Raw genomic sequence first — 27,317 nt, 5'->3', positions numbered from 1 at the left:
TAAATTCCCCTTTGTTTAAGATCACCAGCATGCTTCAGGCAGGGCTTCCTCCTAATAGTTGGTCTCAGGCACCAGCAAGCTTTTATAGGGCATTTCTGTGTATCTTGTTGAGCCCAGAATCTGTCAAAATGTCATATTCGGCTGAAAGGAAAATCACTATTGAATGAGAAGGTACTTATTTCTGTGCTTATTTTGTCGGTTGCCATTGCATTGTTTACCTGGCCTTAATCCTGCGTTCTTTTAGGTTGCTTTGCTATTATTACAGCGAGGCTTTGCACTCCCAGCTGCCTAATGGGAACATGTGCCTTATTAATTCACCTGAAGCCTCTGCAGCCCAGAAGCATGATTTGGCCTGCAGGCCTCGTGTGTAGCACCTTGCATTACACACACACACGCAGCTACAATGGCATAGCAGCCAGGAAAATGACCTGTCCACCAGGACATGCTTCTGATGGCCCCCGCTTTGGCTCCTGCATTTTAATGGATTCTAGCCACCCCATCCCAGAAGGGGAGGTTTCAGTGGGTAAACTAGCATAATGCCCCATTGGACCTTGACTTTATCCCCTGCTGGACTGGCCTATGGGGCACTCAGGAGATTTCCCGGTAGGCCTCTGCACCCTGTGCCTCTTTTATGTGGTAACTGGTTTTATTTTCACATTTTCTCATAGGAAAAGGATTGGGCTTGCTGAAAATGTGTAACATGGGGCCACTTTGAACATTATTTCCAGGGTCTCTTTTGGTTCCCAGTAATTTTTTCATGGGCCCCTTTTGGTTCCCAGTAATTTTTTCCGGGGCCTCTTTTGGTTCCCAGTAATTATTTCCAGGGCCCCTTTTGGTTCCCAGTAATTTTTTCCGGGGCCTCTTTTGGTTCCCAGTAATTATTTCCAGGGTCTCTTTTGGTCCCCACTTCACCCCTGCCCGCTATCCTCTTATAACAGGGGGAGATGCAGGTGGCTGCTCAGTAAGTGAAGGGCAGAAAAGGCTGGTGTTTGACGATAAGCCCTAGAAGACTCCAGCTCCCGAACCAAAAAAGGAAACAGTCTCCCACAGCACCAAAGCAGGCACACTGCTTCTAGCGGGGCTTCTAGCAGCCCGCTCAACAGCGCAAGGCAAGCTTTCTTCTTGAGACTGCCCGCATCACCGACAAGTCGGTTAAATTGACCGCATTTCAATTGGTAGAGCACCACTGAACGCCTTAATAACAGCATAGCCCGGGTGCAGGTTTACGTACCCATGGGGTTTTCATGGTTCTGTATCCACGGCATACGCGTGTATTAAGAACGTGTACACAGAATCCTACGTGGTGCTCTATAGTTGACAGAGTCTAATGTGCAATGATAAATGGTCAAGTTAGGTAAGAGGTATAAGGCATTTTACGCAACCAGCATAACATGGCCTTGTTGCTGTCTCTCTGCTACTTCTGTCTCCAGTGATACAGGTATCTCTGTGCCAGTGTGTACATGATCTACAGGAAACCTTCACATGAACACACAGAATGATGAGTGATGGGTATTTCTTGATCTTTCTTCCAGACTACAAAAGGAGCAACCGTGCCTCCAGGTTAGCTGCTTCTCCAAGCAACGAGTTGGTGGTCGATCTCTCTCCTCGGCTGGGGCCTCCCTCTGGAACAGCCTTCTTGCCTCTCTGAAACTCGAGGAGAAACATCTCTGGTTCCGGAAACACCTCAAAACCTTCCTCTTTGCTTCTGCTTTCTCTGCCTCTCTCCCCTGCTAAACTTCCCTGCCGATTCTGCGCCGGTTACCTGGCCACCCTTTCTGATCCTAGGGCCAGGTCCCGCCTTTTGCTCACCTGCCCTGCCTCCCTGGCAACCCCCTGCACTTGGGGACTGGTTCTGAAATCCCTTCAGTCCCCTTACCAGCACTTATGTCTGCTCTTACCTTACACTTGCCACCATCAGGCCTTTTTATTTATCGTATTGATTCTTCTTTCCCATGTACTGCACTGCACTTTCCTTTCCCCTTGCACTCTTCCCTTTCTCCCTACCCTCGCACTTGCACGATCTGAATGACACCTGGCCTAGGAGGATCGTTGTCTGTCTTCCACTGTTTTTCCCCTCCCTTGCCTCGTCGCGCCTTGAAATACTTGTGTATAGGCGCGTTATAAATGCCATATCATATCATATCACCCTGAAAAAAAAAACGCCGCATGGAAAGAAGTGCCACCGCACCTGGAAAGAAGCCCCACCTCAGATGATATGAAGCCTTCCCTGCCTTGGTGCCGTTGATGGGTGGAATCCCCCATCTATGTCTCCCAACCCTTGTACCAGTGTGATGTGGTAACCCTGGTGCAGGGGATGGTGGGCATGGATGTGTGGCGAGATCAGCCTCCTGGTGTCTGCTTCACACTCGCTGAAGCTGGAATCCTATGGACGTTCATTCTCAGAAGAAGGTCTCCAGCACCTGTGAATCCCATCTTAGATTAGCATGTTTAGGGAGTGATCAACTCCATTTCAGAGGACCATAATCAGTTCTCAGGACCAACATCTCATAAGCTTCTGGCCATCTCCTGGAAATTCCCATCCCACTCAAAAAGACATCCCGGCTCCTGAGAGCCTTCAGCTCAGAAGAACATCTCCAGCTGCCAAGGACTTCCAACTCAGAAGAGGATAATCTGTTTACAAAAATGCATTTGTCAATTTGCCAATAACTCTCAAACATTCTCCCAAGTTCCCTGCATGCCTCCAAAGGCCTCCTTCCACACAGTTGGACATTTCTGCATATCCTCATGGTGGAACCATTGAAGTAGGTCTCAAGTTGTCTATGCTACCTTTCAGCTTCTTTGTTAAGGGCCATCCTGTGAAGGATATCCTGCAGCCCCCCTGCCAGGCCACAAAGGTGTTTGAGAACATGTTTTTGTGCCCTGCAGTGGTCAAGGTGATCAGCGAGGGGCCTTTGGTTCACGCGTCATGGAGTTGGTGTGATGTTCTGCTACTTAAAGCACAGCATTCAACACTGTTGTCCTCACACAGGAGGTGGTGTTATGGTTCTTATGCAATGGCACATACACCACAGGGGGCCCTACTTGACTTGACAAAGATGGTTCTGCTCTGGTTCTCGACTAGCATAGCAATTAGCTGTGCATCTGGTTTTTTAAATGCTTTTTATGTATAGACCACATGCTGCAGCGTTAGCATCACATGGATGGTGCCATTAAAATAAGTGAATTCGGATTTATGTGACTACTGCTCCGATTTTAATGCGCCAACCGAAAATGTTGATTTTTTTTTCTGACCCCTTTTTCACTGCATATATATGCACGGGAGACACAAGCAGCGCCTCCTACTCCCCTCAACATTAATAATTTACTGTAGCCATCCCCCCCACACATATATGCCGGCGCAGTAATGGTATGATCCCGTGCGCCCGTGCAATGTACTTACTTGCCGTAGAAACGCTTGCACTCATAGTCCTGAGTCCCCATCCTTCATATAACCCTCCTTACCTGGACCACAACATCTATACGGCTGATCACTACACTCTGGTGAGAGAGATGGAGAGTGACAGCATCTCCCCGCGTTCATCAAATACGTTCTACTTAGGGGTATGTACTGATAATTGCAGCCAAATCAGCCAGCTCAATGGGCCAGGCCCCTTTCGGAAACTCCTTGTGTATCCCATTATGTGATGACATTTGTTTGTGCTTAGCTACCAGCTTGCAGTCACCAAATATTAGCCCCCCCACCATTGCTTCCTGTCCAGGACTGCTGACAGCCACTTTCCCTCAATGTCTCCTATTCCATTTTCAATATTAGAAACAAAAAATGTTTTCTGCAAGGTTTTTATGCAAGGGATAAGCTAGTGTACTGTTCAATACATCTGGTTTTCAAAGCACCAATATATCTACAAGGGGAACAACTATTAATCATCTGTATCCTGAGGCAAATACATCTAAGTAACAAACTAAGGTTATAATTATAATGAAAACATATTATAATGATAACGATAGTCTGCACAATTGTGTGTACTTTCAAAGCACCAAGTCACATGATAAAACAACTTAAAAAATATTATAGAAGTAGCAATTGAAACATATGTTCCTAAAGCAAGTATGCATCACTTAGTCACAAAAAATAAAGGGGGAAAAACAGACCCACCGTCGGGTTCAGTGGCATGCAGATCAGACATAGATCTCAGCAACAGCCAACCTGCTGGCAACCATTCCAGATGTGTACCCCGTCTCATTTACCCTATTTTCCTTACCCATCATCCTCCGGTGCCCTTCCCTTTAAATCACACTCTCAAGGCACGCTTTTTTGCATACAAGCAAATTTCAGACCTCCATTTCCCTTTTCCTCCACCCTTTAACTATTAACTCCATCCCCTTTCCCTTACTTTACATGCACCTCCTTCTCTTGCCCACGTTGCTCAGTCACCATTTCCTTGCCACTCACTCCCTTTAACTGACCATCACACCAAGCCCATTCCTTGCCCCTCACCACCTTCTGTTGCCCTGGCTTACAGTGAGACAGGAGACCACCTTGATTTGCCAGTCATCCTCTGCCAGACACGACAAGAAGCTGTGGTCAGGGTTTTATTGGTAATTGTGGCTATAGGGTCTGCACTTGGACAATGCAGAGCGAAAGACAGTGAGAGGGAGCAAAAGCGGCCTATGATATGTATGTGTTTTTTCAAAGAAGGTGGTGTGTGTGGGTGTGTGTGTGTGTGTGTGTGTGTTTCTGTTTCTGTGATTGGGTTAATGTGTGAGTGCATTTGTGAAAGTGTAAAGTATAGGTGGAAGGACATATCTATGTTTATGAGATTTTACATCTATTTATCTGAATCTGGTGTTGATTTGCATGGTCACATAAGAGAAGCGTGTTCTGGACAAGACGGGAAAATGATCATAGACTTAAGGTGTCATTCTTCAGGGTTGGGTGGAAACACAATTGTCAGTATTTGGCAAATACCATTGATTTTACTGTCCACCTAATTCAGGGTTTGATCGAATACCTTTGGTGGTATGCCATGGTAATATTGGCTGTGGCATTTTAGGCTGATTGTCTGCAGAAAATCCACCTGTTTGTACCTCTCCCTTGGAGGTGGAGGTATAAAATCCAAACTGGCACCAACTATTTAAATCTTTATTTTTACTGTACAGAACAGAAGCACAGGTGCTTCCCTTCAATAGAGTGAACATTTCATTTTCAAAGGACCATGTTGAGGTGGTAAAATGGTGGGCATCTCTGATTGCCTCCTCTCACCACCTTACCCATACAATGCATACAAGGGCCAGAATTGACCCTTCTGTACATAAAGAAAATCAACAGTAGTGATATGTGCCACTACTGTATATAGTCCATTTCTCCCTTTCCATCGACACTGAAAATAGCTGGAATTGTTTTTTTTAAAAACCTTTTTACATTACCGCCATCTGAGGTGGTATTTCTGAAATAGCACTGTTGGTATTCCAGAAATAACACCTCTGCTGGTGGTGAACTTTGAGTAAGGTGGATTTTCAGAAATGCCACAGGCGGCACTGGTAACTAGCTTTAGCTGTATTAAAAAATCGGCCCAACTCTGAATGAGCCCATTAGTCTGTTGTCTTTTAATAATGAATAACTGAATATTACATCTTTCAACTGTGTACAAAAGTAAGCACCACAAGTAGTCAATCAACAATTTCTAAAATAAACCAGTCTATACGTAACAACCATGGGAGCGATTCATGGTGCTATTAAACACTGGACACATCTGTGATCAATACATTCACCACAACCGAGGGGAAGCATTCGTACAGAATCAAACCAATGACAGAATCTAATAAGATATGAACCCTTACTTCCTTGTCAAGAAGGCGGCGTGATAAGGTGCTGTGGATTATAAGAGACCACCGGTCTATGGTGCACAGTGGTGCCAAAGTTGCCATCCGGGGTCACAGAACAAGTAATTTAAATGCATACATTGCCACTGGGTGCTATGAACATGCCTCTGCAGCCTCTACTCCTCTCCCTCTCACTGTGAAGGCCCATGCGTGGGGGCCACACAGGCACATCTACAAAATTGCTAACAAATGCCTCACCCCATTTATGAAGAATCAGAGCAGGCTTTGCAGCACTCGCTTTCTTTGCGAAGACTAGATTCTGAAGGATAGCTTGCTTTTTATTGATTTCTTTTCATTTTTGGAGCTCTGGCCCATGTGGCAACAGCACAGGCAGCCTGTGGGGCAGTTGCCCTTTGGCTCCCCCGTGCCAGTCTGCTCCTGGTGGGGTCCAACTGTTCCTGAAGAGTATGACACACCAGTGGCGCCTAGTAGGAGCGTCAAAGAGGACCAACAGAACATCCTGACAAATCCTGTGCCAGGTAAGGGGGACCTCAGTAAAGAAAATCCGAGAGACTGTGATTGGCTGTCTCAATCAATGCTGTGCGGCGGCCCTGATTTAGGAAGAGAGGATTGCACTTTATGATAATCCATGTGATTTATTTTGTAGGTGCAATATTCAAAGCATAGAAAATGCCTACACTTCTCTCATGTTCACATCAGAGACACACTTAGAAGGCCTCCATTCTGAGAGGGTAGCACAAAGTTTAAAATGATATTGGGTTGAAAATCTTAAGAGCCTTGATGAATATTTTACACAATAGCGGGAAACATATATAGACTTTCTCTATGCTTTCACTATAAAACCTACAAAATAAATCACATTATACAACCAAAGTGGACATGGAACTCATCATTTTATGTGGATTATTATCTCTTTAGCTGCATGAAGCCCCAACAATATTTGCCCAGTAGTAATGATGGATATATCTGTGAGTGAGGCAGCATAACCTCTGGGATAAGTAAGAATGTGTCTGTGGTCAGGAGAGAGTGGCATGGTGTCACAATGGCTCCCTGGTTTACTCGAATCCTCACCACTATCCACAGTGACCCTTATGCCCTCCTGCTCACCTGCTGTCTCTTCTTCTGTTTGGAGTCCAAATCTCCTTCTTCTCAGGGCCTCTTCTCGGGAATGCAGATGGGGTCTGCCTCGAGAGGAAGCCACCCTGCCCCTCTGACTCGGGGCCTAGGGGGGCCCCCGAACCGGGGCAGACCAATGAAGGGGAAAAAGCCACAAGGCACAAAAAACCCCTTCCGATTGGATTGGATAACAGGATGCCAGGTCAGAAATGATTTGAAGGATTCCCACACTGAACGAACTTCCTTCCAGAACGAAGGTAGGATGGGGGTGATGGAACCCAACAGACAGAAGAGAAAAGGAGAACTGCTGAAGCCAATATGGTAGCCAAGACAGAAGGACTGCTGAAGAAAAGGGGAGCCTGAGAGGTAAGGGAGAGGACGAAAGGGCAATGCAGAACGTACTCAGGAGAAAGAAACGAGAGAGGAACAGAACACGGAGAAAGGCACTAGAGCGTACCAACCCGGAAGCCTAACGCGAATAGGTTGCAACGCGCGGGCTTCCGGGTTGGCGCTCATAATGAAGTGCGCTGCTGATCCGACGGCGGAAAGCTAGACCGCGGCTGGAGAACGTGCAGCTGCGTAGCGGCCAAAACAATGGCCGCTCCAGCGCCAGCGTCTCCACCACCGCCAGCGGCCGCGGCAGCAGCTAGACCGCGGCTGGAGAACGTGCAGCTGCGTAGCGGCCATATCAATGGCCGCCCCAGCGCCAGCGTCTCCACAACCGCCAGCGGCCGCGGCTGCCGTGCGTGACACATGGTTTGCCAGTTCAGGGCTGGACAATCAAGGTCATCCCTCCCAAGAAGGAGTTATCAATAAATGGTGTAATTTAGTATGTGCAAAATAAAAACACGATCGATCTGATTCACAGCCATTTGCACAGAAGCCCCTGCTATCTTATATCTGATAAAGTAATCCTAAAACTGGATCGTCTCTGTAGGTGCCTGGAGCATATCTGAGATACCTTTGAGCAGACCTTTGTGAGTCTGACAGCTCCGGGCTCGCTGTGGATTCAGGCTTTGTGGATAAGCTCTGAGGTAGCAGGAGTATATCTGAGATGCCCTTGAGCAAACCTTTGTGAATCAGACAGCTCTAGCCTCGCTGTGGATTCAGGCTTTGTGGATAAGCTCTGTGGGAGCAGGAACACATCTGGGATGCCCTTGAGCAGACCTTGGTGAGTCAGAGAGCTCCAGGCTCGCTCTGGCTTCAGGCTTTGAAGATAAGCTCTGAGGGAGCAGGAGCAAATCTGGGATGCCCTTGAGCAGATCTTTGTGAGTCAGACAGCTCCGGGCTCGCTTTGGCTTCAGTCTTTGTGGATAAGCTCTGAGGGAGCAGGAGCAAATCTGAGATGCCCTTGAGCAGACCTTTGTGAGTCTGACAGCTCCGGGCTCGCTCTGGCTTCAGGCCTTGTGGATAAGCTCTGAGGTAGCAGGAGTATATCTGAGATGCCCTTGAGCAGACCTTTGTGAATCAGACAGCTCCGGCCTCACTGTGGATTCAGGCTTTGTAGCTCATAAGCTCGGAGGTAGCAGGAACAAATCTGAGATGCTTATGGGCACCTCCTGATATGCTTCAGTGCAAAGCTTTATGAATCGGGCTCTATATCGCTTACTGTACACTATACTGCTGCAGGTCCTAGAACTAAGGACTGCTCCTTCCACAATGCACTTTGCTGGTTTCATTGAATACCCGGGTCAGTATCTGCACTTATCAGCTTTAGATTCACCTCAGAGCTCTGTGCAGGTCTACTGGAAACCCTGCAACTGGAATCTGCACTTGATTTTCCACACTGCACTGTGTCAGGCTACCAGAAGACCTGGAATAGCCATAGGATGTTTGCGGCACTAGGTCCCCCCGAACACATGATGCTGGTCTCCTGGAAGACCCAGAACCCAAAAATGCCATTTTAAATCTTCCTGGTAATGTAATGTTTGATATCATACAGCACAAACTAATTCTCCCACATTGCACTTTACTGACCCACCGGAAGGCCTTGAACCACAATAAGCTGGCATACTGGATACCATGCAGCCAATAAAACCGTGCCCCTACTTGCTGCACTACTGGGAATTATAGAGAATGATCCTGCATAAAGGGTTCTGGAACTGGGTTGACGCAATACTCCATGGTATCATTAGAACCTGGAGGAGGGGACACCTGGCCAAGTGCTCTCAGCTCAATCAAAGCTGCTCCCCTGAACCTGAAGAATTGGGATTCCAACCCTCTTCACCGGTGCTTCACTGTGTCCTTTGAAAACTGACCAAATAAACTCTAGGAATTCGTGTTTTTGTGAAGCCGCTTGAAGCATAGTTTAATTTGGAAGCTTGTGTTTGTTGTCTTCTTTCTAAAAGTGTGTCCATAGCTGCCCTCGGAGTCTTCTGAAGGATGGAGGCTGCATTTGGAAAGGCTTTGGCTGCAGTTTTGTTTTATCAGCAAGCAGTCTTGATCCACTGAGCAGTAATCAAGTTGCCCTTTTTACTGTCCAGAAAATGCATATTTTAATGCCACACTCAACCCTCAGCAACTCCTGCTGGTTCCGTGTGATCAACTAGCTGATAAATCCTCCTCCCATTAGATTCTAGTAAAAGCAAAAATACAAGTACCAGAATGCAAATTCAAAACCAGGCCTGACTGAACTACTCACACCTGGCAAGAGGCAAGGTAGTGCTGTAAATGACAGCTGTTATTATTAATCAGTTCAATGGTACTTAGGATTCGTGTCAGATTTAAATGGAAATAAAAAAAAGAACAGCAGGGCTCTCATGATGGCCTATGTCAGATGGTTTTTTGTGAGAATCTCATTCAATCCAGATTTCTCCTTTGAATTCTTGTAGTCCTAGATTTACAAAGAGGGAAACCCAAAAATCAACTGCCAGAAAGCAAACATAAGCAGACCTGGACAAGGAACTCACATCAGACTTGGAAAAGTGAGCTATTCCAGCAAATCACACCAAAACAGCAAACAAGCTCCCTGCACGTGTTATCAAAGCAAAGCATAACTTCTACTTATAATGGTGGAACTCCTTTCTATGCCCACTTTCTGGGTTAATGCATTATTTATCAGTTGGCTGTCCCGAGCCACACAAGGGGTTTCCCCCTGTATTCATTGGCCGGTCCTTGTCAGATTGCTTAATTAACACGACCTGTGAAGATAGATGGGAGATCTCCATTGTCAGAACAAACAACAAAGGGCCTGATTCATATAATTTTTTGCGTGCTGAAAAGTGACTTTGCTCACTTTTCAGCACGCAAAACTCAATTCAGCGATTCATGGAACTGACTTTGCGTGCATTTCCGTGGCTTTTCACAGGCCCGTCACATCTTTGCATGCAGTCCAGCGCTGTGCGCGACACTCCACACAAACTGTGGGAAGGGCCTATGCAACGGAATAAATAGCAGGCAAAACATGCATATTCCCCATTCCCCTGGCAAAATGTGGAAGAATAAGGAATGACATGGGTGTATTGCGGGATGGGCCACGCAAAGAAAGCACACACCCATCCAAGCGCAAACATAATCGTATGTATGGATTTCAATGAGCAACTTCACGTCAGGAAAAGGTGCGCTCAAACCTTGCGATCTCACCGCCACATGATAGTACACGCGAAGTACAACACGCAAAGGAAACACTGCATATAAAGCACACACTTCACATTGTTATAACATCAGTCAGCCAGGATGAATGCAGGTATACTGGGAGCCATCATACATGGACACAGAAGGAGGAGGAGGAGGATGCGGAGGCCCTGGATTTTCTCAACACACACCATGCTGTTTGGGGACACCAGATGACCAGGTGTATACAAGGTATTGGTTCCCCCCAGGTCATCCTAGACCTGGTCAGTCAGTGGGAGGAAGACGTTGCATTGCCCACCATCCTCTCCCATGCACTCACCCGCCTGCAGAAGGTGTTGACAGCCCTAAATCTCATAGCTACAGAATCCTTCCAGCGTGCCACTGTAGGGGGCATATCTGAGGCTACGCAATCCCTGTGTCTACACCAGGGTTTGGGCTGCATCACATCATGTGTGTGCCCGCCTAGGCACATATACATGCCACGAACAATGCAGGAAAGGCTGAGAGTTTGCCAGGAATTCTATGCAGTAGCACACTTCCCATTTGTACTCAGAGCCATTGATTGCACACATGTAGCGCTACAGCCCCCCCGAATGACGGAGCACATTTACCGCTAATGGAAGCATTGGCATTCCATCAATGTGCAGGTCATCTGTGATGCAAAAGGAGTCATCGTGCAAGTCACTGCACATTTTCCTGAAGCACACATGACAATTACATCTACTGCCAGTCACCACTCTACTGGGCCCTGGTATCAGGAACCTTCGGCAACAGCTGGCACCTAGGTGAGTATCAACTGTCATTGACATGCATGCAGTCATGTGACACAGTGAACAACTGACCACGACAATCAATACCAATAACAACCGTCTACCAATTTGCAGGGGACAGTGCCTACCCGCTTTCACCATTCCTGCTCACGCCATTCAGGAATCCTGCCACACCCACCGAGATAAGGTACAATGCAGCACATATAGCCACTAGGGGCATAGTAGAGCGCACATTCGGGGTGCTCAAGTCACATTTCTGCCCTCTTCACCCCTCTGGCAGGGTATTGCTATATGGCCCACCAGTCATAGACAAAATCATGTGGCAGCTTGTGTCCTGCACAATGTCGCCACACATCATGGCATACCAGTAGAGAGGGAGGAGGGACATCACCCTCAGCCACAGGCACCACCCATGCCCTTGGTTGGACAAAGGGCACAGGGAGAGGCTGCACGCAATCAGCTTGTGCAATCGTACTTCACATAAATACCAGCCCCTGCGGAGCACACACACACAGTGAAGCCACATCCCTGGTGCCACCCATTGATGAATTGGGGCCAATCCACTGTGCACATAACAATACCCTGAGAATGTGTGCCTGGGAGAGGCAAAATGTGTGTGTCCATAGTCATAAAATCAACTTCACCAACCACAGACACAGTAATAGCAAGTTGAAACAACAGTATACATGTCACACAACAAAGCACACAACACATACAACAAAATCCCTCACCACTTACACATGTCCCATAACATATTATGTGCACGCAGACACACACCAACACACAGGAGAACACAAGTGGGCAGGCACAGTCCAAAAACCAACCTGAAACAAACACATGTGAGCACAGCCCCGGCCACCCTATGCGTGTTACACAACAACATACAGGTGGACTTGACACCCCATTCCCTGCGAAACATCATGCACACAATACACATCTACATCATAATAGTCATATGAACTGAGAAACTCGCAAGCTCACTCCAAGAAAGATGCACATCTCACCTCACATCTGTTCCCTTGTGTGCCAGCACCAGCATTAACCAGGAATCAATTGTTGCTCAACATTGTAGGTCTCAAAACCAGTCGACACTGATGAGGTGTTGCGTGCAAGCATCACACAGCACTGTTCCCTTGAATATCAGCAAACATCTGACCTTGCAGAAAGTGTCAGTCCTGAAAAACAACACAAGGTCACAGCATGTAACACATCCATGCACCCAATGCCACTGAACCCTGTAGTCCCCTGGATGACATGCAATGACTGCAAGCAACGTCTTGCCAGCCCACCATCACCATGCCACACCCACACCCATGCATCTGGACCAGCACACCTCAAGCCAATGCAATGTAAAACAGCCCACACTGTGACACCATCCCACCCACATCACCTCCACTGCATAGCCCCCTGAATGCCATGCTGCGAAGGACCAGGTTCCACTTACCCCTTGTCCCAGTGAGGGGTTCTGTGATACAACAGATCATGCTGCAGTGAGGATGACAGTGAGAAAACTCTAGAAGAGAGATCCCTGAGAGGTTGGAAACCTAGTATCCCCTCGGAAGCCCTCCCAATGCCATGATTTGGCATCCCCTGATTAACGAGGAATCAGGTCATTGTAGGAAACAATGGCAGGGGAGCCAAAGATGGAATGTCCAAGATGATGGTAGGTGAAATCCTCAGCAATTGCAGTGGAGACAGGGTCTGGCAGAAGGCAGCTAGGCAACCAGGCAGTAGTCGTAGAGGAAGGCAGGGCACAGAGGCAACAGGCAGAAAATAGACAAGCAGACAATAGAAAGTGATGAAAAATGGAGGGCAAAGATACTGGCACACAAAAGGGAGCAGGCAACAGTCAAGAGGAAGGGAAGGGAAGGCAGAGCCCAGAGGGACAGGACTGAACGGGCAACAATGAGCATGTAACTGAAGGCAGCAGCAACATTAAATAGCTGCAGGGGTATGGTGCGCGGTGCGCAGTGCCATGGCAAACAACAGGGTCAGGCCTATGGCTTGTGCCTTGGTTCCAGGGGTTGGACATCCACCCTGCTGCGGATGGACATACAGGGCAGCCCCCACATGTCCTGCCATGCTGTGCTGGGTGTGGAGTCATCTGGGGAGTGCAACCCCATACAGAGCCAAAGCACCAGGAGTGGACTGGCAGCATGGGTAGGTATACCATGAAAAGTTGAGTGAACGGAATACTGTGTGGTAGGCATGACAAAAACAAGCATGCAAGCAATGACTCCCCAGCCTCCCAACCACTGTGTGTCCTCGCGCCCAGGCAGCCAGACCTGCTCACCTGATGCCAATGCAATAAAAACACCCCACACAGTGAAAGCCTCCCTGCCACCAATGATACCACAACATGTGCCCGCCTGAGTGCCTTGAACCTACCTACACAAGGTGCCCACCTATCTCGCATCCACAGCATTTCACCTGAAACAACATTGTAAGCTTGCAAAGGCATGCATTGCATGAAAGTAAGCAAACTGGACAGCCTTCACAACTCCCATATGGAAGAAGAAAATATGACTGCCATGGACCACCCAGTGTCAACATCCAGAAGTCCAAATAACAGTGCATAAGCAACTACCAATCCAACAACATCAAAAGTCAAACACAGAGCGACATGCACACTGGAAACAGGTGTCAGTCAGCCCGGGATGCGTGCACAAGTCGGGCCTTTGATTGCAGGTATAAAAGCTTTGCACAACCACCGTCAGGTGGCACATGCGCCTTTGGGTCACTCATGGATGCAGGGGAGGGAAAAGGACACCAAGTCAGGAAGTGAAGGTCTGGTGTGTGGAAGTACAAGTGTGGGAGCTGATGGGAAGGAGGACAGAGGGCAAGAGGGAGACAGGACACAGAGTGATGAATGTGTAGCTGTGGAGAGAGAGAGAGAGACAGAGAGTGACAGAGAGGGAAGCGAGAGAGAGAAAGAGAGAAAGAGAGAGCGAGAGAGAGAGAGAGAGAGAGAGAGAGAGAGAGAGAGAGAGAGAGAGACAGAGAGAAGAATTGTTGATCAAGGAGGAGTCTGGCAAGTGGTGAGATGAGGAGAGAGATGGTGGCTGTTGCAGTGGGTGAGGGCAGGGAGAAGGGGGTGAAGCGAGAAAGACAGAAAGACAGGAAAAAGGTAGCATGGTCTGAGAGCCTTGAAGGCACATTGATTGAACAATAGCACATGTTGGGGGCAAAGAAGGACAATAGGGGGTGAGGGAGAAGGGCAGACGGGGAAACATGGGCCACCTGTGAAAGGGCAATCCTCAGCCCCTCATCACAAAATCAACATTCATAACATTCCATGGCATGTAAACCAGAAAGAAACCCATGCCCGCAACATCCACGCAAAGATGTCTGTTCAACCACTAATGTAGAGCCTGCACCACCCACCAACCCCCCTGTTGGACACCACAGTTCATGGACATGACATCAATCTCCAGCTTTTGCCTCACCCTACAACAGACCACACACCCTGGACTAGACATTCCCATGAAGGGGCTGGGGATCATAGGGTGCACTTCCAACACCTACAGGGACAACAGATGAACAGAAGCTGGGAGGAGGGGACGATGCACCACATGCATGTGCCCACAATGTACACACACATACCGTGCAGTCACTCACAGTGCTTGATTAGAAAAAGTAACAGAAAAAAGTCATGTAATACATTCTAGAGGAGAGAACAAACAGCAAACAACAATGAACAACAAGTGACTTGAATGGTGAACACATGCAAAGACTGTCAGGGCTCCACATGTGCAAACCAGTACAAACCTAGATGCACCAAGTGTGGCAAACCTGTCCTGTCGAGGGCATGTAGACAAATGGCCAGATCTGCGTTTCCAGAGGCAAGGACATGAAGCGGAGCAGCCGAGGTCTTGCTGATCTGTGAATGGACGTGTCTGTAAGATGTGTACTTGTAGCATGGCAGGTCATGTGAGTGGATAAGGGTGTGGAGTGGGCTCTGACACAGGTCAAGTAGTGTGGACAGGGAGTACACCGGCAAGACCCCATAGGACACATGGGGATGAGGAAGACGGGTGGCAGCAAGAAGACAATGAAGAAATAGGAGTCAAGATGTAGAAAGAAATGAGGCAGTGTATGAGGGTGTAGTTGTAGAATGTGGCAAACACTGCCACTGGCTCAAGTGTGATAAGTGATGCATATTCCCATGAGTCGGCTGTACTTTTCGGAAGTGCAACCTAAAATCCAATGCACAAGCATGGATGTTCAAGGGGACATAGACATACATGCATGTGGACAAACACACATCTGCACTGACATTCACCATGACATAATGATTCCACCTGCTGAAAATCAAATGTGTGACAATGCATGCAAAGATAGTGGTGCACACTAAAACAGACATTGAGATGATTGACAGTGCTCAACCTAACCTGCTGACGCAGCTGCCTTGATGTGATTCCCTCATCACCTCCACCGGAAACTGTTCCTCCACATATGTAAATGGAGGGCTAGTGGCTGGCAGAGGTAATGGGGACTAGGGAGGTGTAAGGGTGCAGGGTGGTCCTCTCATGGAGTTCAGTCACTGGATGAATCAGGATCACTGCAACAACATGTGACATTGCATGTCACCAGCTATAGGAGCAAATCATGGATACTGCCCATATGTTCAAAAAGTCTATTAACCGATTGTTACATGCACATGTGTTCCTGTTGCAATCAAGTCAACCATGGCAGTTGACACGACTTTGCATAGCTGCATGTTCAGTTTCCCACTCATTAATCCCTTGAGAGGGCAACCACTGATTCCTCAAGGTAGGAAAAAAAAGAAAATAGTCCATCCCGGGCAGGGGAAAAAACAAAGTAAATGCGTCCATCCTGAACTGGGGCATAAAAAAATAAGAACAGTGTGTCTGTCCCGAACAGGTGGGGTCGGGTGGGGGATAAAAAATTCAGACCTGCCCGGCCAGGTTAAAAAAAACTCCATCCTGGACTGGGGGGGTTGGGGAAGCGAGTCCACCCTGGACGGGGTAGCGGTAGGGGGAGAGGTTGTGTGACCATGTCTACCCATCACCCAAAAAAAAGAAAAATACATCCCTCCATGGGCCTTTTGTTATAAACAGGATCAGCCTGTCTGCGCACACACTCTCTGACAATTTTTTGAGAAAGAAAAAGATATACGATGCATATTTGTTGTCCTCGGCAAAGATTTATTCATTCATCATAAAACAATTGCTGTACTATGAGTTGAATTTCCTGCAGTCTCCTCAATGGTGGTATACCTAATAGTTAAGTTCAAATTGGTGTCCTCTGCCTAGGTGGTTTTCCTGGTAAAGTAATGACTTGTGTTCCTATCCCTTCCTATCCCGACACGTGTTTCTCCGTGTCTGTGGCGACGGTTCTTCCGGGGATATGTTATGTGTTTTGAATCCTCAATTGTTTGGTTTAATTCACAAACACAAACCTATAAGAATAGACATAAGTAACTATGCATCCAACTCGGGTCACCATATTCAATTCCTTATTATACATGTTGATATTAGATTAAAGAACAAGCTGAATACTTACTCTCTGTTATTTTGATTGTCTGTTTTTCTACTTGTATTTGCTGGCGGTCTTATTCTGGTTGCTAAGTTTCTGTTATGACTTCAGTATCGTTTCCTACAAGATATGTATACAGATGTTTATCTATAGTTTTTTTGTGTATTTTTGCCGTCATCTATTGCAAGCCAGTATTTTTACATATTTTCATGTGCACGGCTACTGTCTATGCCTATCACATGCATTACAATGGGTTCCATACAGTGTTAACGTACAGGGTACATGCGGCCGTGAAAACATACATTTCTATCATACTAAATAGAGTGCCTAATCTTAAATGCAGAGAATGTGCAATTTCACGCTTACCTGAATTTCGTTTTCGCTTCAAGTCTCGTGTTTGTATCCCGGTCCGGTTGCTGTGGATACAGAGACACAAAAGAAGTGTTTTTATAGAGCAGGATGACGTCCAATCTGGCACTCATGGTGTTACATTGCATGCATCATGTGATATGCTGCCATGTTGGATGGGTCTACTTGCTATGATTGTGGCAATGCTGTAATTCCTACCAAAAATAGGTTCGCCGCCATGTTGAATTGGGTTGATTGAGCCAGTTAGTGGATGGAGTGTATATTTGGGGTTATGAAATTATATCTAGTCCCCGTAGAATGGCTGGCCCCAGTAATTGCAAAAAAGTTGCTGATTCGGAAAATTATCATTCTTGGGAGTTGCTGAGGTTTGATTATGATTCTTATAATTTCAGAGGCTTCCTTGTGGTGTATTGTATGTATTTTCCTTGTGCTGTCATATTGTATTCAATGATTAAGTTCCTATTTGGTTACAGTGGAATATATGTGTTCAATACACAGATGGTTGGTTTGAGGAAGAGAAATATACATGAATGCAAAAGGAAGAAAAAATACAAGCTAATTAAAATAATTGAGAAAGATGGTACAATAATAAGATACAGTGCAAATGTATAAAAATAGATATTGTTACTAAAGAAAATGGTGCATCTCCTGTTCCACATTTAAACCAGAATGACATGTGTCCATAGTGCATATCCAGTATGCTTCCCTTCTTCTTAGTAGGGTTTCCATATTCCCTCCTCTCTGTGATTGCTTTATTTGTTCCAGACCCAAAGCATTTCAGTTGGGTGAGGTCTGATTGTTGGTGTGTTTCTTGGAAATGTGTCGCTAATGGTGATCTCAAGTCCTGGTTGGCAATAGCTCTTATGTGCTTGCCTATCCTAATTTTGAGTTTTCTTTTTGTGCTGCCTATGTATAGCTTGTGGCAAGCACATTCGATCGAATTTACTGTTGCAATTGATCATATCCTGAATAGTTTTCTTTGAGCCATCTGGTTTGATTAGATCTTTTTTGGCGTTGATCATGCATTTACAAATGTGGCATTGCCCTCCATGGGCTCATGGACATCACGGCAGAAGTAGTTGTAGTGGTGTGGGTATGCTGGGACCACTAACCCACAGTGGATAATCAGGTGGTTGCTGGGGTGGCAGTGCATTCTGTCCATGCAGTGCCAAAGCCTGGTCTTCATTGGCAAGTGCCAGTCATGACACGGATGTATGCACTAGCACATCAAAGTCGGTGAGGTCACAATGCTCTTCTTCCCGAATGGCCACAGAGTCTGTATGTGCGCTCACTCATGACGCATCAAGTTGCTGGGACAGTGTCTGCCTCGAGGCGTCCAATTCTTCATGGAGCTGGGTCCTTGTGACTGAGAGTTCATCATGCAGTGAAGCCCTCAAGCTCTCCATCTCACAGCGTTTGGAGTCTCGAGATGCCAACTTCTCCTGCTTCAGGGCCTTTCTATGTGGCGTAGTATCTGCATGTAGGGAGTCCTGCAGACACTTTAGATCAGCCCGTTGGCCCTTGATTTTGGCCTCCACGCCCAGTCTGTGGGAGAGCCTTGAGGACTGCATCTCAGCATGCATTTTTTTCTGCAGGCTTGACAAGAGTCACTGCTGTTGCGCATCCCGGCCTGCAGGTGTGGACATGTTCTCGGCAAGCCGATCCATGCCCTGAGCCATATTATGTAACATTCTCCATGCCGGATGGTGGCACGCAACATATGCTGCTCCCACACTGTCCCTCCAGCATGCACATGTCCACCACATGTGCGGGGCCAACAGCGATGTGATGCATCCGGTCAGGCCTGTTGCTGCGGGTCCCCTGTCGTTGGATGCAGGTATAAAGACATTCATTCTCAGCCATAATTCTCTACAGTCAGCCCTCCCTGAAAATAAATACACTTTTGTGCAACGAAGAGAAATATGGGCAGCCGACTGGGAGTACATTTGTGTAATCACTGCATTTTACAGCTGGTAAAGGAAATATCTCCACTTTTTACTGCATACATCACAATTTTATGTATGGCAACAGATTATGCAATCTTTTTATGCTAATACGAACCTTATATTTCAATAGGCTTTGATTGGCCATTTTACTTAAAGTCAAACATCATTTGATTTTCATTGGACAAACGCACTTCAAGATACACATGACATTTATGCTAATTAGCATGACTAGGTGCTTTCCACATTTTGTTAACCACAAGATATATGTTGCAACCTTTGAACTGGACATAGCTAGTTTTGCAAATGACGCATGTCTTCAGACTTCTAGTACATTCTTGCTCTGCTTAGCTGCTTCAACCCACTGCCAAATCTTATTTATAAAAACCCTTTCAACACCACTGTTATAAACTGTATATTCCTACCATTTAAACTGCTGAATCACCTCATACTTGCTTCTGTCCAATGCACTTGCTTTTCTGCACACAGCACTTTTTCTGTGCTTCCAGCACTTCTAAATCTAAATTGAGTTTTGAAGGCTTTAGTTATCTGTCATGCAATGGCTGCCTTTGCTGACCTATTTCCTATGTCAGAAATCTATATTCTGTATTAATTATGTTGCACACAATGTAAGCATTCCTTTATGTTTTATGTTGCCCTAAATACGTGTATCCATTATCACCTATTTCTAATGTACCTGCCTTTAATAAGGGCATCATAGCTGCTGCAATGGACAATACTCCAGACCTTTGTAATGATGGACAGGAGGGAGGAGTATAGGCCTAAAAAACATATTTACCTGTCTGTCACCAGAGGGAGAGAGAGTCTGCTCTTCTACATGCCCCCTATGGTCGATATACTCAACCACATACCTGTTGTTTACCCTCCCCCACAAGCAATGTACCTATGCATCCCTATCTCAGTCACCATCCTCAACTCAATGCTCTATCTCATATATCAACATGGGAGGTATCACGGAAGACACTTCTAGAGAACCAATAGTGTCTCCAATCATACTGTATTCTCCTAATCTATTGTACATGTATCCTTTTTTGTCAAAGGTGTGGCACGTTTTGCCCTCTTTTATTATTTGTGTATATGTATGTATCCCCAGAAAGTAAAACTGCTTACTTCAATCTTGTTCCCACCCTTGTTATCCAATTAAAAATTAATTTACATGCACAGCAGTGAATCTGCCACTATGAGAATTGGGAGATATCGTTAAATGACATTTATATATTTTCTTGGGAGGGTACCCACCAGCCCATTCATTCATCATTTTTTTCTCCTCGTTTCCTCGTTTTTCCTGTAGGTAGTAGGTTCTTATTTATTCATTGATAAACCTACATTCTTTCTTTTCTCCACCCCTCAACATTTCCTTTTTCTTAGTCCTATTTGCCAGCTGCTTGGAGTTTATTTCCTGGCCATCATCTCACTTAACTTCCGTTAGAACATCTTTCATCGGGTTCTCTTTCCTTCTCCATTTCAAGTTCAAGGATCTTTCATTAGTTCATTATTGGGTTTTTTCCCTCTGCTTTGCAGCAGGTTTAGGGGCCCCTTAATTTGCACAAGGCCTGTGCTTTAGGATGCATTGTCTTCTTGAGTAAAATAGTCAGTCAAGGGGGAATAAGGATGGGGGAGTCCATGAAGAGCATTGTTTCTTCTTCTTGTTTTCTTCAATTCAGCAGCAATGAGCATCTGGCTGGGTCCCCCAAGCCCTCTTTCATGACAATTATGGCTTTTCCCCCTGCTCGTAGGCTCACCTGCTGACATCACTCAAAGTGCAGGTGTTCCCTGTCCACCTGAAAGATAAAAGACTGGTGAGTTTCTTGAAAAATAAGTGCATTTTATTATCAGCACTTCCTCCTAAAACATAAACATTACTACTTCAATGCTCATTTCTCTAAAATATTACTTGCATTTACTTATGCTTATAACTGCATGTGCCTGTAACGTAGGACCAAAAAGCACACACATAGGTTGTTTTACCCTCACTTGCCGCACCCTTTTCATATGTTCACACCTCATTTTGTCCTTCTTAGTGCCGTTCTGAGCTAAAAGGTCATCTCCAAACTCCTCTCTTAATTGAAAAAAGAAACATTTCTCCTCTTTTCTTGATAGAGCTTATTTTTAAATGGTGGTGTCATGTTTTACACTACTGCGGTTAAATTGTCCCCTTCTTTATAATAAAAAATAATAAAAGACAAAACAGACAACAAGACAAATCCAACAGTAACACAAAAGGAAGTATCTTCTTCTTCAGCCGCTCTTCTTTTTCTTCTTGGCGCATCCATAAATAAAACTGTCCTTTTAAATCCTGGCAAAACCAAATGGAGGCAAAAGTCATGGTAAGCTAACAAAGAGAAGTGTACTGCCCTAAAATGGGCTTTTCTTGCTTATTCTGCACGGGGGGGGGGGGCCTTGTCACTTGTGTATTCCCTTAACATGATGATGCTGGGGTCATCTATTTATATTCATGGCCAGGTGGAATGCAATCTCATTCTTTTTTAAAGTAGAAATGATTGTGCACCTTGCTTTATCTTTTTTCTATGTACATGGTGCAGTGGCAGGCCTGCACTTGGCTCTCTCAATGTTCATTTTCTCGGTGTCTTTACTTTTCGTAATCCTTCTTCCGATGGTGCAGGACCACAGTCTCTCCTGTCTTTACTGTGTTTATTCTGGTGAGATATTATTAATACTTTTGTTGCCCTTCCTACTCTAATCTACCTACCCATGACGCTGAACATGAGCGAGTGTCCTATTTAAGTGGAGGAAAGTGTGGCATATATGCATACAATGTTTGCCTATCGCTTCATTTTCATATCCTACTATTCCTTTGTTCCTTTATTTAAAAAATATATATATCAACCGATTTACACTATTTTACATTAACATAATCATGAAAGGGTTACTCCACCTTCTTACATCCAAAGGTCTTCTCTTCCCTAAATATGGCCGTACTTATATACATGTACTACTCTTTACCTACACCTGCTACACTTTTCTTAGGAGAAATGCTATCAGTTTGAAACCACTGTATCCCTCACTGTCTTTCACTTGTACTTACCTGGGTCATCTTTCTCTTAATAATGATCAATAAGGTCTATACACTTCTTGTGTCCATAGGTACCTACCCGTTCTCTCTTTATTCATCCACTAGTACTTACCATTTCTCATACTGGTGTCCCTTCCAACTGTATCACAATACTCCACTAAGGCCATATAAACATTCCTCCTATGGTACATAAATGACACCTTTTATCTATAATATGAATCAACATTTTGACATAAACACATATATATATAAAATAATGTTCTTGTTACTTACTCTCATGCGTTATGTGCACTGATAGGAGTTCTCTCATTATGTTTTTCCTCATAACCCCTCATTCTTGACCCTCACAGTTGGATGTTTCTGTGGGTCCTTTATGTCTTGTAATCACTCCCCTATAATTTTAGAAAATGCTCCAAATATACTACAAAAATAATATGCACTTTATTTTCTTTTATGTTGTGTTTTAGCAAAACATGGGGTACTATTGCTTAAGTTGGCGCTATACTTGCATTGTAAAAATATTGTCTACTATTTTGGGGGGTATATACATGTTCAGTACTTGTGTATGAGTGTGTGTGTGTATGTCACTACACCCTCTTTATGGTCAAACCTAACAAAACTCTAACCTAATATCCTAATATCCTTATGTTTTTCCAAATCTTGTGCATAATGCGTTCTCTTTTCCACATCTCCAAATTCCCCTTCTCTTCACCCCTTCCAATAAACCAATCATCATAAATACTGCTGATCCATAACATGGTCAGTTCGTGTGCCAAATCCTCCTTGTTTCTGTTTGCAATCCTTAACTGTTAAATGAACATCCTCTAAACAAGCCTTTGTTGTCAAATTAATCTATCCGTGTTCTTCACCAAGAGCCATCACTGTCCTTCAGTTGTTTTCCCTCATTTGTGCAACTCCTAGCTTGCTTGTACTCATTAGTCCTTCTTTCTCATCCATGGATATGCTTTATATCTAAATAAAAACTCTATAGATAATCTTAACAATCTACCCTTTATTCTTGCAAGCCATGCTAATCAGGAGGTGTGCTTCATAACAAATACTTCTTTGGCCTAATGGCACACCCCTTTGTGTTTCCTGGCCTTAAAATATTAATGTAACTTCTGGTGCAATAACATAGTTAATCCTTAAAATATGCATGTTATCCCTTGATCACTTACTCAAATCCCTCCCCAATATATCTGTTAATATGTTACAAATACAATATAATAATGGTATAAAAAGATCATGCACCCTTATCCTATAGTGTATATAACTTCAGTATCTGTGCTAGGGAGAGTGTTCCCTCTCATTACTATTACTTCCTCCATTTTGAATGCAAGTGTTTGTGTCAGTGTCTGCATATTTCATGGCGCTACTGCAAAAAGTGCTTAGAATTGTATTCATCCCTGCTGTACTCATATAAATATTTGCTGTGCCTAATCTGGTATCACTTGTTATTTCATTAGCCTTCTCTGTTGTGTAATTTGCGTTTCTAATTGTATTTTTATTCTCGGCGCATGCCTGGCACCATGTGTGATCTTGGGCATATTATTTGAATGATTCTGTGCTATGCAGTGGGGGGAGATGCTGCCCCCCCTTTTTCTGTCCTTAGTTACTAATGTCCTCACTGTCTAGTTATTTAGAGCACTCTCCTTCATTGCAATGTCTATCTCACTCTTGCTTTTCCATCCCTGTTTCCTTTCTTACCATCATTTATCTCCCTCTCCTCCCTCAATCACTTTCCCATTTCCCTCTTCTGACATACTTCCTTGCTTTCTTATTGTTACACATTATATCAAAATAAACAGTGTGCATCTGCTCTTCAGAGTCCTTCCAGTTATTACATTCATTTATATGCTACTTAACACAAGGGTGTGAGCCACCTCCCTGTGCTCATTCATTATATGTTGGAAAACCATTGGGCAAGGCACCTTTCCCTTTTCCAAATTACTTTTCAACAATTTGTGTAAACTTTAAGAATGATTTTTTTCCATTACTCAATATACCTTTCTCTCGCATCTATGTGATTACCCTCTGCCTGCTTATAGTATATGCCTTTTAAAGATGCCCCATCTATTACTAATAAAGATGCTTAAATGGGATTAACAAATCAGGGGTCCTCTGGTGTGTGCTAATATAATGTCTATAATCAGGTGCTTAAAAAAAGTATGTGGCACAGCTCCATAAAATACCAACTAACTAAGAAAATCTTAAAATGGGAAGTGGCTTGTGTAATTTTAAAACGCTATGTAATGGCACCAATCTAATCTGTATATGGGTAATGAATGGGGACAAATTCTAGTGTGAATAATTTGCTCCAATTATGGTGAATCAAACATAACCTTTTGACCAAAACAAAAAAATATTCAAAAAATATAGACCCTCACCAAATCAAGAACAAGGGCTTATACACCGCCACAACCCTGTGTATTCCAATGAAATGCTCCTCAAGCACAACACTTCAACATAACATGTAACAAAATATCAAATTCTTTTATTTTCTTCACAACCTATCCAATATCGAATTACTTCAGCTGCTGTTGTTAAATCAAACTAAAACTAACACCCTTTACTCAATAGAACGCTATTACTAGTGATGTATCTCATAAAAACCATTAAAAATGAAAGTCAATTTAATGAGTCCTGGTTCTTAAACACTTTTTCAATGAGTGTGGCACCGAGCTCCGCTTCACTTAAAGCTCTGTATTAAAAATATATATATTTTAAATATATGACCACAATCATTCTAATATTTTCTCTGCTACAGTATACAACATATTATTTTATTCTTAAAAAATAAAAATTACAAATTTTAAAAACCTGCCTTTATTCACTATCTACACTAATTATATGCATATGTCACGACCCTCGCCCAAAACCCCCTCTGGCAAACCCATTGGCGAGGTGGAGTCAGGACTCGGGCCTCTAGAGCCTGGCATCCTCTTCAAAAGCCCTCAATGGGCCAGTCCTGGCGCCTATGGCGCCAGGCTCATAGACCATGAAAAACAATGTGCTTCAGAACTACTTTATTGTATTGTCAGCCAACATTGAGGCATCCACATAGCTTGGTTCCTAAGAACCAAGCTATGCGGTCTAGTGTTTTGAGTGTGGTAGCCTAGGGACTACTTTACCTGGACTATTTTGTTGGGGCTATTTAAACCACACCCAAGCAAGACAACACGCTTCGGGTTACTTCGCAGCTTGCAACGTGACGCTCACCGTGTCCAGCTATTCCCTCGAACCTCGGAGGAGCAGAACCTGCAAGGAGACAAAAGGAACATCATTAGCAGCAGCATCTTACCTGCAGTCTTCATCCTTAAACGCTCGCAGCTACTGAGAACAGCTTCCTCGAATCTGCACGCCTCCCGGACAGAACGACCTGAAAGAGGAAGATAGAGGCAACATTAAAGAAAGCAGTGGAGACATTTACAAATTACAAACTGCTCAAAAGGCTTACCTGGCTGGTCGCCTCTCGGCTGGCACCACTCCGGACATTCCACTTACGCTGAAGAACACCGCAACCTACAAGGAAGGAAAACACAGGTTAGCAAAGGCAAGACTTCGCAGCCCTGCACATAGCGCTTACTTACAGCATCACAGCGCTCTTAATGCGCCATCATTTACGAGCGGGGCTCACCCAAGCCAGTTCGCCGCGCTGAAGCTCTGCATACCTAAGGGAGAAAAAAGGGACATTTTAAACAAAGAAAGGCATGCAGGATAGCAACAAAACTAAAGAACAGCAATAAGACCTACCTGAACAATATCAAACGGGCCGGCGTCAGTGAAGAAACTGGACCGCACTCGCCCATGAAAGACAACGCTCCCCTGCAAAGAAGGCAGGACGGAGAGCATGCCTAATTCTACCACAAGGTGAGGAGAGGGCGCCAGAGAGACTGAAATCATACGGGGGTGGAGGGAGGATACTTACACCAGTAGGTCAGTCTTGAACACAGTCCTCCTTTATTTTCAGACAGAACCTTCCCCGCAGACCACATCAGGGCAAAGCTGAGAAGCATACCAGCGAGTAACCCGGCTGGGTGGCATCCCTGTGGATACCAGGTGAGCGTAACAGCATGTTCACATATATATCATCTCTAGCCCTACTCATTCTCATTCATTCTAATCTCATATACACACATTTTGTTGTTTTATGCCTCAGATCACACCTCTTAAAAAAGAGATTAATGTTTTCTTTAAATCAACCTACTTATTAGCCCTTTTTCTTCACATATTTAAGAGACATCCTATACATGAATACACCTATGACTGCTTTTACATACCCTCTGTGTCATTCCCATCATTACATGGCCACTGTAGTGGCCATGTAGTTATGGTTAAGTTGCTGTTTCCATAGGAAGAGCACTTTTTGGGTGGCTTATAACTTCGCTCTCCCTGGACGGATCCTCACCAAACTTTGCAAAAAAAAAGTATTTGGGTCACTCTCAATTGTTTTGCAAAGTTTGGTGAGGATTCGTCCAGGGGGGGCAAAGTTATAGGGGGGGGTCCCAAAACTTTTTTTTTTCCCATAGACTGAATGGGAAAAATATTTTGCTCGCGCCTACAGCCCAAACCACTGGACGGATTTCCACCAAATTTGGACCAGGAGCAGCGGCTTGGTCCCAAAAGCGTGCTTTTGCAGATTTGGTGAAAATCCGTCCAGTAGTTTTTTTTAAAATGACCAAGAAGTAGGTCAAAAAAAATTAGTGATATCTGTGTTCGGTTCGCGGACACACTTCCCTGTTCGCTCCGCGGACAGTGTCCTGATTGGCCAATCGTCTTGAGTGATGTTCGCGGACATGCAACGTGTTCGCTGATTGGACGGCGTGGAGTGTGAAGTGCATCAGATTTTTTGGTAGCGCCCGCCATCTTGGATTCGCGGACGTCCGCGGACAGCGCGGTGAACCTTTGTTCAAAATGTGTATTTTGTAGAGTGTGTTGGTGTGTAAGAGTGTTTGGGGAGGGTGGGAGTGTATGAGATAGGATGAAAGTTGTGTTTTTTATGTGTTAGACATTCTTTTTGTGTTCGATTTGTTTGCGGACATCACGGGTGTTCTGAAATGTTCTAAATAAACTGACTGGGGGGTGTTCTAAGGACTCAATATGTGTCCGTTTTGTTCGCAAGCTAAGTGAAACTGTTCTAAGAACACTCGCGGTGTCCGGGGAGTGTTCGTAGGGGGTGTCCTGAGGACG

General features: G+C 44.9%; 2 long non-coding RNA genes across 3 annotated transcripts in view; one reads left to right on the top strand and one right to left on the bottom strand.

The window, feature by feature from the left end:
* Nucleotides 1-3,190, top strand: part of LOC138452803 (uncharacterized) — a 44,279-nt gene extending 41,089 nt beyond the window's left edge. Inside the window, exon 2 of the long non-coding RNA XR_011260315.1 lies at nucleotides 1,533-3,190. This is a non-coding gene — a long non-coding RNA (uncharacterized lncRNA). The remainder of the gene's footprint in view (nucleotides 1-1,532) is intronic.
* The window catches only part of LOC138452805 (uncharacterized), a 111,468-nt gene extending 92,911 nt beyond the window's left edge, over nucleotides 1-18,557 (bottom strand). The window contains exons 1-3 of one of the 2 annotated variants that reach the window (XR_011260317.1): nucleotides 17,127-18,557; nucleotides 16,788-16,880; nucleotides 12,269-12,436 (exon numbers count right to left, since the gene is read on the bottom strand). This is a non-coding gene — a long non-coding RNA (uncharacterized lncRNA). Of the gene's footprint in view, nucleotides 1-12,268; nucleotides 12,437-16,787; nucleotides 16,881-17,126 lie in introns of those variants that run through there. The other variant, XR_011260316.1, reaches the window with a different exon arrangement.
* Nucleotides 18,558-27,317: the final 8,760 nt, after the last annotated feature.

Source organism: Ambystoma mexicanum, chromosome 1p (assembly GCF_040938575.1).
Source record: "Ambystoma mexicanum isolate Mex_15411 chromosome 1p, UKY_AmexF1_1, whole genome shotgun sequence".
Classification (NCBI taxonomy): Eukaryota; Metazoa; Chordata; class Amphibia; order Caudata; family Ambystomatidae; genus Ambystoma; species Ambystoma mexicanum.
This window is presented reverse-complemented; position numbering and strand designations above follow the sequence as displayed.